General features: G+C 37.1%; 1 pseudogene; it reads left to right on the top strand.

Annotated features, from left to right (window-relative positions):
- Nucleotides 1-1,599: 1,599 nt before the first annotated feature.
- The window catches only part of LOC102484904 (40S ribosomal protein S20 pseudogene), a 170,651-nt pseudogene continuing 158,162 nt past the window's right edge, over nucleotides 1,600-14,088 (top strand).

The following is a 14,088-nucleotide window of genomic DNA, read 5'->3' as shown; positions in this document are numbered from 1 at the left end:
CTGGATTTTATTCTAATTTAAAACTGTCTTGTCTATGGAAGAAACCATAAAAAGAATGAGAATATGAACCATGGGCTGAAAGAAAATACTTGCAAGAAACATTTCTGATAGGAGACTGTTGTTCAAAATATACGAAGATCTGTTAGAAATCAATAAGAAAACAAATAACCCCCCAAAAAAGTGACCAAAAATCCTAAACACACACAGCACCAAAGAAGATACAGAAGTTACAAAAAGCTTATATAGGGAACCAGCATTTAGTGTAATGGCTATGTCACTGGACTCCCATGTAGTCGACCACGGTTCGAGTCCTGGACCCAGTGGCTTCAGGGGCCAGCAGGTGGTATAGTGGTTAAGATGCTGGACTCTCACATGGCCCGCCATGGTTTAAGTCCCGGGCCTGGCAGCTTGCTTTCTCACTCTCCCTTTCTCTCTGTCTGTCTATGGTTAAAATTGAAGAATAATGATAATAAGTATAATTAAAAATAAATAAATCTTAAAAAAAAATTTAAAAACAAACAAAAAAAAAGCTTATATAAAGATGTGTGACATTATATGTTATTAAAAACTTGCAAGTTAAAACAAAGAGACACCCCTAACAAAAATTCAATGAAACAGTCAACAACAAATTCTAGTAAAGAAATGGAGCAACTCTCACTCTTTGTCAGTGGACATGCCACCGTGGATGGCAGTTTGGCAGTTTCGTAGAAAGCTAGCGATAGTCTTAGAAGTTCCAACAATGCACTCCTAGGCATTTACCCAAAGGGCTGAAAAATCTATTCACACAGAGAAACTCCACACAAATGTTTATGCCATGTTTACTCATCATTGTTAAAAACTGGCAAGATGGGTCAAGTAGGTGGTGTGAAGATTGAGGGGCTGGATCCCAAGTGGCCAGTTAGCTATAGGGCGCATGCGCTTGCCAGAAAGACAGAGAGAGAGAAAGTGAGAAATCACCCTGGTGTGTGGGGGGGGATGGCCACGCCGCAATCCCTTCTCCTCCATACTCCTCTTGGGATCTTGGGCACGCACACGCGTCCAGTGTGATTTTAAGGCACCAGATCTGGGACTCGAACAGCGGTCGACTACATGGGAGTCCAGCGACATAGCCATTACACTAGCTGCTGGTCCCTACAATTTGAGTCTCAGGTGCATTTGTGCCCAAAATCTTGAGAGGAGACTGGAGGAGAAGGGATTGCAGCATGTCTGTCTCCCCTGGGAGGTTATTCCTCACTCTTCCTCTCTCTCTCTCTCTCTCTCTGGCGAGTGCCTGCACTATATAGCAAAATATAAAAAACAAACCAAACAAATTAATAAACAAACCTGGAAGCAACTATGATGTCCTTCAAAGACTAAATGGGTCAACAAATTGTGGTACACCCATATAATAGAACGTTATTTAGCAAGAAAAAGAAAAAAAGAAATGAATCATCAAGTCACAAAACAGCACGGAGGAATCTTTATGGAACATTGCTTAGCAAAGTAAGACTGAAAGGCTAAATACTGTTTAATTTCAACTTTGACATTTGAGAAAAGGCAAAACTATAGAGACAGTAAAAAGATCAGTGATTGCCAATGGGAGGAAGGATGGGTTGATAGATGGAGCACAGGTAATTTTTAGGGCTGTGAAACTATTCTTTATGATACTTTAATAAAGAATACATGACGCTCTTTGCGGAAAAAGCAGACGCAGGTGCTCCGGTAACTGCTCTGCCCCTGACTCACTGCAGTTCCCTCTTGCAGAGGAACAAGTTGGTCAGGAAGAAGCGTCGCAGCCATTGCTTTTAAAGATACTGGAAAAACACCCGTGGAGCCAGAAGTGGCCATTCACCGAATCAGAATTACTTTAACCAGGCACAACGTAAAGTCCCTGGAGAAATTGTGTGCTGACTTAATCGGAGGTGCAAAGGAAAAGAATCTCAAAGTGGAAGGACCAGTTGAGGTGCCTACCGAGACTGTGAGAATCTCCATAAGAAAAACACCTCGTGGTGAAGGTTCAAAGACTTGCAATCGTTTCCAGATGAGAATCCACAAGGGACTCATTGATTTGCACAGTCCTTCTGAGATTGTTAAACAGATTACTTCCATCAGTATCAAACCAAGAGTTGAAGTTAAAGTCACCATTGCAGATGCCCAAGTCAACTGTTTTAATAAATTGATTATCTTCTGTTTAAAAAAAATAGCAAATACATGACATTATACATTTGTTGAAGTTCATAAAATTGTACATCAGAAAGAGTAAGCCTTAACTCCAACTGTAGGCTTTAGTTAATAATAATGTATCAAGGGGCCGGCAGATGGCGGAGCAGTTACATCACTGAGATCACTGAGCTCCCACATGGCTTATCGCAGTTCAAGTTCTGGACCCAGTGGCTTAAAACTCATGCCGGGTGTGTGTGCTGGCCTGCCCAAGTGTCCAGGAGAACAGAGGAGAAAGGATTGTGTCATGGTCATCCCTTCCTGGGGGGTGGGGGGGCAGTGGCCATGTGAGTTCTCACTTTCAGTCTCTCTGGTCACAATAAACTAATAATAATGATAAATAAGAGGCTGGCAGGTGGTGTGGTGGATAAGGGCTCCCACATGGCCGACCAGGATTTGAGTCCTAGATCTGGAGCCTTGATTTCTCACTTTCCCTCTCTTTCTCACTCCTTCTCTGCTCAAATTAAAAAAGAAACAAGTGAATAAATAAAATAAATAATTTTTAAAACCCTGTACCACACTAATAACACAAGAGGTTAATAATAGAGAAAACTGAGGAGGGGAGAGAGGAAGTGATTTATAAGAATCCAATGCACATATTATATTGTGAATTGACTGTGAACCTAAAGCAATTTTGAGAGCTAAAGTCTAAGGGCTGGCAGGTGGCATGGTGGTTAAGGATGCTTGACTCCCATATGGCTAACTGTAGTTTGAGTCCCAGACCTGATGGTTGTTTGTTTTCTCACTTTTCTTCTCTCTCTCTCTCTGGTCAAATTTAAATAAAGTTAAATAAAATAACACTTAAAAATTTAAAAAAATAAAAAAAGTAAAGTATATTAATTAAAAAAAAAATATCAAGGAGCTGGCATGTGGTGAGGTGGCTAAGGCGCAGCACTCCCACATGGCCTACTGTGGTTCAAATCCTGGATCTGTTACCTTGCTTCTCATTTTCCTTCTCTCTCTCTCTCTCTTATTAAATTGAAAATAATAATAATAGTTAAAAAAATTAAAAATAGTTACTTACATAAGAAAAAATGACCAATGTATTGCCAGGCTATATTTTTTCCTGGAGGATTCAGGAAAAAAAGTCTTTCAATTTTTTTCAGTTTTGAGAGGTCATCAACTTTGTATTGGCTTATGATTCTTTTATTCCATCTTCAAAACCAGTAATATAGCATCTTTCTTACCTACTTTAGTCATCACATGTCTTTTTCTGACTCTGGCAAAGAGAGTCTCCATATTTGAAGACTCACATGATTAGATGGGGATAATCCAAGATAATGTTCCCATCTCAATTATCCTTAATCTCAATCACATTTACAGTACTTTTTTGCCATGTAAGGTAGGATCTGGAAATACTTAGAAGAGAAAATACAGAGAATCTTGTGTTAAGATGTGTGTAGAATGCATTAGTAGCTTCTTTGGTGGTGACTTTTAGGAGAATTTAGGCTAAATTAGCATGGATATTTCTGACATAACAGAAAAGTAGGAATTTTATCTTAAGGCTTTTTCCATAGGGCACATGCATTTTCTGGAGAGAGACAGAGAGAAACACAGAGACAGGAAGTGAGAAATCACCCCTCAGGGGGATTGCCATGGTGTAGTCCCTTCTCCTCCATTCTCTTCTTGGGATTTTGGGCATGCATGCACATACTCCTGGTATAATTTTCAAACCACCTGGACTTGAACCATGGTCAGCCATGTGGGAGTCCATCACTGTAGCCACCATGCCACCTGTTGGCCTGAAAAGTGGGAATTTTTAAAAAGACTTTTAAATACGAAAATGCGTTTTTTGTTTTCGTTTTCTCTTACTGTAATATCTCATATTCCCTTGCAGTTTTAGTTTTTCCCTATCACCAAGTTCATTAGGGCTTGACAGCATTAGCGGTCAATGTGTAATTAACACCTTTGCTCCTGATTAGGAATGTCAAATGGCATCTTCCAGTGGTTCAGAAACCTTTATGATATGTTTCTTCTTTCCTGTCCAGTTTTCTAACCACTTTCTTCTAACTGGGCCCCAAGTCTAGACGTAATGAAATTCTTTCACTGAGTCATACCCTACTTTTGCCTGTAAGTTTTCCACATATTCTCAGGCAAGCACACATGTCCTACAGCAAAAAAAAAAAAAAAAAAAAAAAGCAAAAAAACCGCCAAAAACAGAAACTCTCTACAAAAAAAAAAAAGCTTGAATTTAAGTTTCCCTCATAACCTATTTTTAAAATCTCTCTCCCATTGTTGTTATTAATTTCTTTTGAATCAGTGTTTGTCAGGGAAACTCATTCCCTGGCTTAGAGATTGATAGGAGATTTGGAAGAGATTGCACTTATTAAGATGAAGGAGAAAAATACACATCAGTGTTTCTTCACCCAACTGTACATTGGAATTACCTGGGGATCTTTCAGAAAATGCTAATGCCCAAGAACCACCCCTTACTATTTTGATGTAATGCTTATACTGCGACTGTTAAGTGCTGGACACCATACTAGTCCCCTAACAGGCCAAGTGTGGTCACTGCCCTCACAAAGTGTTTAGTCTACTGGTGGAAATAAATAGGCTATTACTTTACATGACATTAAGTACTATAATAGAAAATATACGATAGTGAGGCTGGCAGGTGGCGTGGTGATTAAGGGTGCTAGACCTCCAAATGGCTGACTATGATTTGAGTCCTAAACCTGGTAGCTTTCTCTCTCTCTCTCCCCCCCCCTTCTGGTCAAATTAAAATAGATAAATAAATAAAGTTAAATAAAATAATTCTTCAAAACTTTATATATGGATAGCTGTCACAGTACAAACAGGCTACCTAACCCAGGAACTTCTGAAAGTAGAGTCAAAAGAATTAGCCAAGCAAAGGTGAGAAATGCTCTCTGGGCAGAAGGGAGAATATGTGAAGACAGAAAGCGAGAAATCACCCCCTGGGGGGGATGGTCATATCTCAATCCCTTCTCCTTCATTTTCCTCTTGGGCACACACACATATGGCATGAGTTCTAAGCCTCCAGGTCTGGGACTCAAACCACGGTCGACTATGTGGGAGTCCAGCAACATAAGCATTATGCCATCTGCTGGTCCTACTTATGTTCAGTTTATGTTGAGTTTAGATTGCTGTATGTTTAATAAATAAGTTTGATAAATAACCTGAAATTCAGAAAGGGATACCTTTCAAGGTTGCTGGTACATATTTTGATAAAAAAAAAATCTATAGGCCTTTGTGCTATGAGTATGACTGATAATTTCTTTTGTCAGAGTAATTTCATTTGGAGGAATAGGGAAAATATCAAACTACAGGGAGGAAGAAGAATCAGCTAGTGTAAGCTAATATTTTAAAAACTTGGAGTAAAGATAAAAACTATTGAATAGTGGGTAAAAATGTATCGGACTGAAGAAAGGATGTTGTTTTAAAATAATTACCTATCATCCATCCTTTTATCTATCATTTAACTCTTTAGACATGAGAGAAACTTGAAGAGCTTGAAGAATGTTAATATAGAAAATATAGAATGAGAGTTTAAAGACAGAGGAGTTGGAAGAAAAACATAGTACAGGATATTTTTGAAGGTGTGGAAATAGAGACAAGAGCAGAGCTGGATGAGGAGAGTCCCCTTGGTGAGATGGATAGGTGAGAAGGAAATGAACAAGAATAACCCTAGTGGGGCCGGCAGGTGGGTTAAGGCACTGGAGCCCACATGGCTAACCATGGTTCAAGTCCTGGACTTGGCGACTTGCTTTCTCACTTTTCTTCTCCTTCTCTGGTCAAATTAAAAAATAGTAAAATTAAGGATGAGCAGATGGCATAATGGTTACGTTACTGGACTTCCACGTAGTCAACCATGGTTGGAGTACTGTACCTTGTGGCTTAACCTCATGCCAGGCATGTGTATATGCATGCCCAAAATCCCAAGAGGAGAATGGAGGAGAAGGGATTGTAGCGTGGTAATTCCCTGCTTGCTTTCTTTTCTGTCTCTGTGTCTCTGACACAGAGGCACACACGCTCTATAGCAAAAATGCAAAAATCCCTCAAAAATAAATGAGCAAACTAATTAATTAATTAAAATTAATAAATATTTCCTTTTTTTTTTTGAGAAGTTTTTGCTATAGGGTGTGTGCGCTCACCAGAAAGACAGAGAGAGACAGAGAGACAGAAAGTGAGAAATCACCCCCCAGGGGGGATGGCCACACCACAATCTCCTCTCCTCCATTCTCCTCTCAGAATCTTGGGCATGCACACATATGCACCTGGCATGAGTTTAAGCCACGGGGTCTGGGACTTGACCCGCAGTCAGCTATATGGGAGTCCAGTGACATAGCCATTACGCTAACTGCTGGTCCCAATAATTTCTTTCTTAAAAAGAGTGACCCTAGTAATCTCAGGATCTGAAACACAGTAATATTTTAAAATAAGAATTAAGATATTTTACTGGGACCAGCAGGTGGCGTGGTGGTTAAGGTGCTGGACATTCCCACATGGCCAAGCGAGGTTCGAGTCCCAGACCTGGTGGCATACTTTCTCACTCTTTTTCTCTTCTCTCTGTGCGTCTCTCACTGGTCAAATTAAAATGAATGAATGAATAAATTAAATTAAATAAATAAAAAAATTTAAAAAAGATATTTTACTGAGAAGATTTAATGCTGTCTCTGTGCTTTGGATAGATAATTAGGTACTAAATATAACCCCTAACATTTTGATAGAAATGTATATTGTTCAAAAAAAAAAGAAATTAAAGAAGAGAGACAAACCTGAATTTGATAAATGAAAAATATTTTTCAGAAATTTATTTCAGGAGATTTTGACATCTTCTACTAAGCAAATGTTCCATGCATCAGAATTTGCTTTTAATCTCAAGGAACGCATTAGGCTGTCCTCAAACATTCTCTCATCCCCAAGGTTATTCTAGATTTTCAAAATTAATTTCAAAAGTTCCTCATGCTTTGATATTGAAATACCTAGCTGATTATACCTACTTGAGTTTTATCTGAACCATTAATATATCTTGGAAAGAGAAACTAAAATTTGTCTGAAAACCTACATGTATAATTTGCAGTGAAAATAACATTAGGAAGCAGTGATACTCATCAGAAGGGTTGTAAAGAATAATTACATAAATTGTATTTATGATATTTGTGCAAAATGGGCTCAAAAAAGAAGGCATAGAATAAATTCTAGAACCATAAAAGAGGTAAATTCTAGAACCACATAGTAGGTAAATAAATAGGTTAATTATTTTCAGTACTAGAAGCTGCAGAGACACAAAAGTTCTGATTTTTCTTTTTTTGGGGGTGTTCCCATAGGGCATGTGCACTGTCCAGAGAGAGAGAAGGAGAAAGTGAGAAATCACCCTCTGGGAGGATCATCACGCCACAGTCCCTTCTCTTCCACTCTCCTCTCTGTGTTTTCAGCATACACCTTCAGTGTGATTTTTCAAGCTGTCATGTCCAGGACTTGAACTATAGTCAGCCATGGGGTAGTCCAGCACCTTAACCATCATGCCACCTGCTGGCCCCCAGGCAATGATAATTTAACATGTTGAATTTTCAAAAATAGTTACAATTTAGATTTGGACTAGTTTTACATCGACAGTTGAATAAAAGTTTCCTTGATATTTGGGGTAATCCCTTTACAAAAAATAATTATGGAATAGTGAAAAAAACTTGATTTAGAAGAACATGATTTCCATTATTTATCTACAGATTCGCTTATGTATCAAAATCTGTGCATCTATATATTATCTATCTGCTATCATCCACCTTTGTCTATCTATTTATTTAATAATTATTTGCAATGCACTTGATGCTGGGAATTTTCTGTTTTCCCTCCATCAGGTACAAAACCTACCTCTCCAAACCTTTCCTAGATCTCGATATGTGGTTTAAGTGTTTGGATTTCAAAGGTCTCTTTTGTAAATAAAATCAAATAAATCTAGGTAAATGAAAGGAGTTCTTAAATCAACAGATCTGAAATTAGTAGGTACTAATTGTCAATAGTGATTGTCTAACACATGAATAAAACATAAATGGCTTGATGAATGCTATCAACAAGCTCAGAATAAATCAAAAGTTTACCAGACTATAATGTGAAATTTGTCAGATTTCACCAATTTCTCATTAGTTCAATATAGTCAATATTTTAAATGAACAGAGAAACATGCTAGAGAAACGTACTAGTCTTATGTTGTAACTAACTATTCCTATTTTTCTCTTCACTCTTGATTTTTATTCTATTTCTTAAAAATTCCCTCATTTCTTACCAAAAATTTTTATTCTATTTCTTAAAAATTCCCTCAATCCTGGCCAACAATGTACATTTGGATGCTGAAGAGGCATCTTTTATTATTTCTTAATGTGGACTATTTTGCACTTCTCTGTTTAAATGATATACTTGTAAATAGTAAATAAGTGAGAAGTTAAGGTTAGTTGAGGTTCTAGAAATACCTGTGTTGAAGGATTAGAATAGCTAATGAGGGCATTTCCCAGCGTACTTTATCTTCACGCTCTTTGACTGTGATTATCGAACAATCGATTTCCATTAATAAATAATGAAGGGAACGTGCTTATATTTTAAAAATAAATATTTCCCAATATTTGAAGTTGTTCCATATTTTATTGCCTGTTTGGGTTTGCAAAAATATGTCCCACCCTGTGCTATTTGGCAAATGTTTATGATAATACAGATTTAAATGACTTCCGTTTGTACTTCGTGACATTCTTGGGGATTTATTAGTGACATACTGGTGCAATACAGAAAGTTGTTTGAAAATCACTGGCTCAGAAAAGAGGAAAGATAACAAGTTTGTGGACTAGTTTTATGTAAATCTTATGAAAGATTTTCCTTCAAAATTTTTTAAATGGAAAAGACAGATTCAAGTATAAAAGCGGAGAAACATAGGACTTGGCCTTTTCTTAAACCTCATCCTTTAATCTCTGTGATATTTAACTTTTTTGACTACTTACTTTAGCTTAAACTCTTCATGCATGTCAACTTTCTTTGAATAGCAACCTTATGCCAATTATTTGAAACACAAAGATATTAAGTGAAAGGATAAATCCATTAACTGGTTTATTTAAACAATAGATTGCTATACAGTAGTCAGATTAGAGAACTAGTTCAAAGTGAATTAAGAAGCAAATTCAAATAAAAGTAAGTCGTGAAAGAATAGCAAAAATATGCTACAATTTATGCAAAATTTTAAACATGCATGAAATAAGATTCTGTATTGTTTATTAATCATACATACATAAAGAAAATCTGTTATAGAGATAAGGGAGTAAGAAAGGGAATAGAATGGTAAGGCTGAGTTCTATCACAAAATTCCCGGTAAGCCCCCAAAAGACATTTAGGCTATATTCTAAGGGTAACAGAGATTAAGTGAAGGGTTTATAGTGTCTGAAGAGCAGTTTAGACCATACATGCCACAGGGAGGAGTGAGTTGTAGAAAGATCACTCTGGCTTCCTTGTGAAGAAGAGATTAGATAGAGATAAGAGTGGAAGAGCAAAATCCAGTTGGGAGGTTGTGGTATTAATCCAGACAAGAGCCAATTGTAGTCTGAACTGGGATGAACCATCGTAGTGTAGTGACAAAGAAAAAAGGAGGCAAATTTGAAAGACATATAAGTCTGATAACAAAGGATTTGATTTGGCAGGTTAGAAAGGGGGAAGAAATAAGAATAACTCCAGCAACCTTTAAGGTGATGAGTTCTCTAAATCCAGCAATTTACAAGATGTCTATAGGATGAAAGAATGCTTTACATTACACCATGGAGATGCAATCAGTAAAATCCAGACTGTGGGATCCTATGCTCAACCAGTCACTTAAGATCTTCAACAATTAATCTGCAAGGGGGAAAAACATGATGATGGAAGGAGGATCTTAGAGAAGCGTGACCCTCAGCAACAGGTGATTTTGCTCTTTACGAGACATTTGGCAGATTTTGGAGATAATGGGTTGTAAGGAAAGTCATGACTCATTTTTTTTTTTTTCGCATAGAAAAACAGAAAAATATGCCATGACTTTCCTGATGACCTAATATTTACTAGTTATCACAACTGGGAAAGTGACACTGGTATGTAATGGCTACAGACCCAGGTTTTGCTAAACATTCAATTTTACACACAACAGTCTCCTGCAACAACTACTGGGCCTAGAATGTCCAGGTACTGAGATCAAAAACTGTTAGAGTACAGGTATTCTTCGGTCTCATATGAATTTACTTTTTTGTATATTTATTAGTCATTTAGTTTTTTTCTCTGATAGCATGTTCTTATATCTGCCAAATCTTTTCTTTTCTTTTTTTGGAGATTTTTGCTATAGGATGTGCTCAGCAGAGCGAGTGACAGAGAGGGACAGAAAAATAGAAAGTGAGAAATCACCCCTGGGGCGGTAGCTACGCCTCAATCCCTTCTCTTCCATTCATCTCTCTGATCTTGGGCATGCATGCACATGCAACTGGTATGAGTTTCAAGCCACCGAACCATGACTGACCATGTGGGAGTTCAGTGACGTAACTGCTATGCCATCTATTGGTCCCCAAGTCTTCTTTTTAGATACTTTTCTTTTTCATGTTAATTTACGGAATATTTTGTTTTATTAAAATATTTCCCATTTGGCAAAATAGTAAAAATACTCCATCCAGTGTCCATCTTGATTTTTAATTCTGTCTATATACCTTTGGCACAAAATAATTGGTTTTTACCACTATAGTCTATCACTTTGTTCTCTTCAATGTGTTCCGTTCTATTTTTGTTTGCATAGAATCATCTACTATCCCAATATCTATACCTGTATTTTGTTATATTTTCTATTTTAATGTATCAAAGTGTACCTGTGCTTACCAGAGAGAGAGAGAGAAAGAGAGAGAGAGAGAGAGATAGTATCCCTCAATGAGGTATGGTTATACCACAGTCCCTTCGCTTCCATTTAACCATCTTGTAATTTTGGGCACTCATGTACGTGAACCCAGAAAGTTTTTCTTTCTGTTTTTGAGAGATTTTTGCTGTAGGGTGCATGCTCTTGCTGGAGAGATAGAGACAGAAAGCAAGAAATCACCCCTGGGGTTATGACCATGCCGCAATCCCTTCTCCTCCATTCTCCTCTCGGGATTTTGTGTACACACGCACACACATCCAGTGTGAGTTTTAAATCACTGGGTCCAGGATTTGAACCAAGGTCGACTACGTGAGAGTCCAGTGATGTAACCATCATGCCATCTGCTGATCTCCCTAGCATGTTTTTCATGCCACTGGTGCCAGGATTTGAACCTCTATAGGTGATGCAGGATCCTGCTTCCTTAATTACTATGTTACAAAACTGGCCCATTATATTTTAAAATAGTTAATTGTATTTAGCTTTCAAGTTATTGAACATCTGCTATCAAACCTTTTCTAAATAATTATCTTAGTGCAAGAGGCTGGCGAGTGGTGTGGTGGTTAAGGGTGCTGGACTCCCACATGGCCAACCATGGTTTGAGTCCCAGACCTGGGAGTTTGCTTTCTTACTTTTCTTCTTTTTCTCTTTCTCAGTCTCTCTCTCACTCTGGTCAAATTTAAATAAGTAAATAAATAAAGTTAAAAAAATTGTTTAGAAAAATATTTATTATGATACAAATGATTATATAATTCATTAATTTGTGATACCCAATATTATCTTTTAAAATATTTTATTTATTATTGTTTTTTTTTTTTTAACTTTGCTGTAGGGTACATGTACTCACCAGAAATAGAAAGAGAGAAAGAGAAGGAAAGTGAGAAAGCAAGTCACCAGATCTGGGACTTAAACTGGTTGAGTTGGCTATGTGAGAATCCAGCGCCTTAACCACCATGCCACCTACTGGCCCCTATCTAATGTTATCTTTCTTTTTAAAGTATTATTTAATTTTATTTATTATTATATTTTTAATTTACTATAGGGCACATGAGCTCACCAGAGATAGATAAAGAGAGAAAGAGAGAAAGCAAGCCACAAGGTCCAGGACTTGAACTGTATTTGGTCATGTGGGAGTCCAGTGCCTTAACCACCATGCCACCTGCCAGTCTCACCCAATATGGTCTTCAAATACACTATTGTATGAAGGGTCTTTGATAAATTCATGGAAAATCCATATGATGAAAGACTGTGTGGTTTTAAAAATTTTTTGCAATGAAATAAATTCATTTTTAATTTCATTTTCCCATGAACTCTTTGAAGTCCTCTTATATACAGTGGAACCTGTCTCTATGCATGCCATTTCATCTTCCTGCCAAATTTATAATCTATCTTATTATATGTTTTTATATTGATTACTAAACACCACACTTTATTTATGTATGTATTTTAAGAATTATTTTATCTAACTTTATTTATTTATTTTAATTTGACCAGAGAGAGATAGAGAAAGAGAGGGGGAAAGAGAGAAAGCAAGTCTCCAAGTCTGGCTTGAGGTTCAAGTGCTGGACTCCCACATGGCTGACCACAGTTGGAGTCTGGATCTGGTAGCTTGCTTTCTTACTTTCCCTTTCTCTTTGTGCTCCCTCTGGTCAAATTAAAAACTAAGTAATAATAACAAATAAAATTAATTAAATAAATAATTCTTAATAAATAAATAAGATCTGTACTCTTTATCTAACTCTTTGCTACCACAATGTGACGGTGGTATAATATTCACTATGAGAGACACTGAAACTTGAGACTGGAAGTGAGCAACATTAACCCTGACAATAGTAAAAATTTCTGGCTTCGTGTTGTAAAATAAACAGCTTCACAGGAGCAGACATTTCTTCGGGGAAGTAAACTGTGTGCCTTTTGGTTGGAGGAAAGCAGTAGAGATAAAGACAGCAAGAAGCCACATGGAAACTTGGTTATGTTCAGATAATCAGTAGCAGGATAACTGAAATCCATAAAAATTCCCAGATCTCACGTTACTTTGCTCCAAGGAACACACACTCTGTGTTGCCTACGGTATATTTATATAGATTAGTATTTTTCTCAGCTTGAATTTTTAAACGGGTGTCACACAAATGGTAAGGTTTTCTAAAAGTATGTATCTCTTAAAAACTTTAAACCTACTAAGAACTATTAGAAATACTTTTCGCATAATGCTTTCTGGACAAATAAGAAAATTACTTTCAAATGCAATGCATATTATAAATGGATATATATCAAGTAAAAACTAAATGGATGTTATCAATGAATACGTGTCTTTTGTTTTGTAAATACTCAGTGTTCAAATACCTTTAATGTTTTTACAATCTTTTGTCATCTGCTTAACTAATGATCACAATGGTAAGATATCTAGGAGAAGAAAATTTTATAATAAGCTCCCCACTGAAGTATTGCAAAAGACGTGTTTGATGAGAATCAAGTCTTTATAATATCTTTTTCAGTTACAGCGCTAATCAAGGTTGCAAATCATGCCTTTCTATAGTGTAAGATAAATGATTAAGGGTCCATTTTGTTGTTAATTCCTATTAGCACTGATGAGTGCCAGGCGCATGGATCACAGGCAGAATAGACTCTTTAAAAGAACTAGGAAACATTAAATATATTCAAGAAGTAAGATTTAAAATATCTGGACTTTGAGAGAACTCTTTAAGATTATCATTTTAAGCAGAGTACTGAAAGGTGTTGGCAATTCAGTCAATAGAAGGCACCCTCTTTCTCTAAACCAGTACTGAACAATTACTTCTGAATGATAAAAGAGATGCTCTTCTAAAAAGATTGTCACTGGGACAGCAGTTGTCATAATGACTATGTCGCTGGACTCCCATGTAGTCCACCACAGTTGGAGTCTCGGACTTGGTGGCTTAAACTCACATCAGGCACGTGTGTGTGCATGCCCAAGATCCTGAGAGGAGAATGGAGAAGAAGGGATTGTGGCGTGGCCATCCCCCCTCGGGGGTGATTTCTTGCTTTCTGTTTCT

The sequence above is a fragment of the Tupaia chinensis genome, unplaced genomic scaffold (assembly GCF_000334495.1).
Source record: "Tupaia chinensis unplaced genomic scaffold, TupChi_1.0 Scaffold144702_1, whole genome shotgun sequence".
In the NCBI taxonomy this organism is placed as follows: domain Eukaryota; kingdom Metazoa; phylum Chordata; class Mammalia; order Scandentia; family Tupaiidae; genus Tupaia; species Tupaia belangeri.
This window is presented reverse-complemented; position numbering and strand designations above follow the sequence as displayed.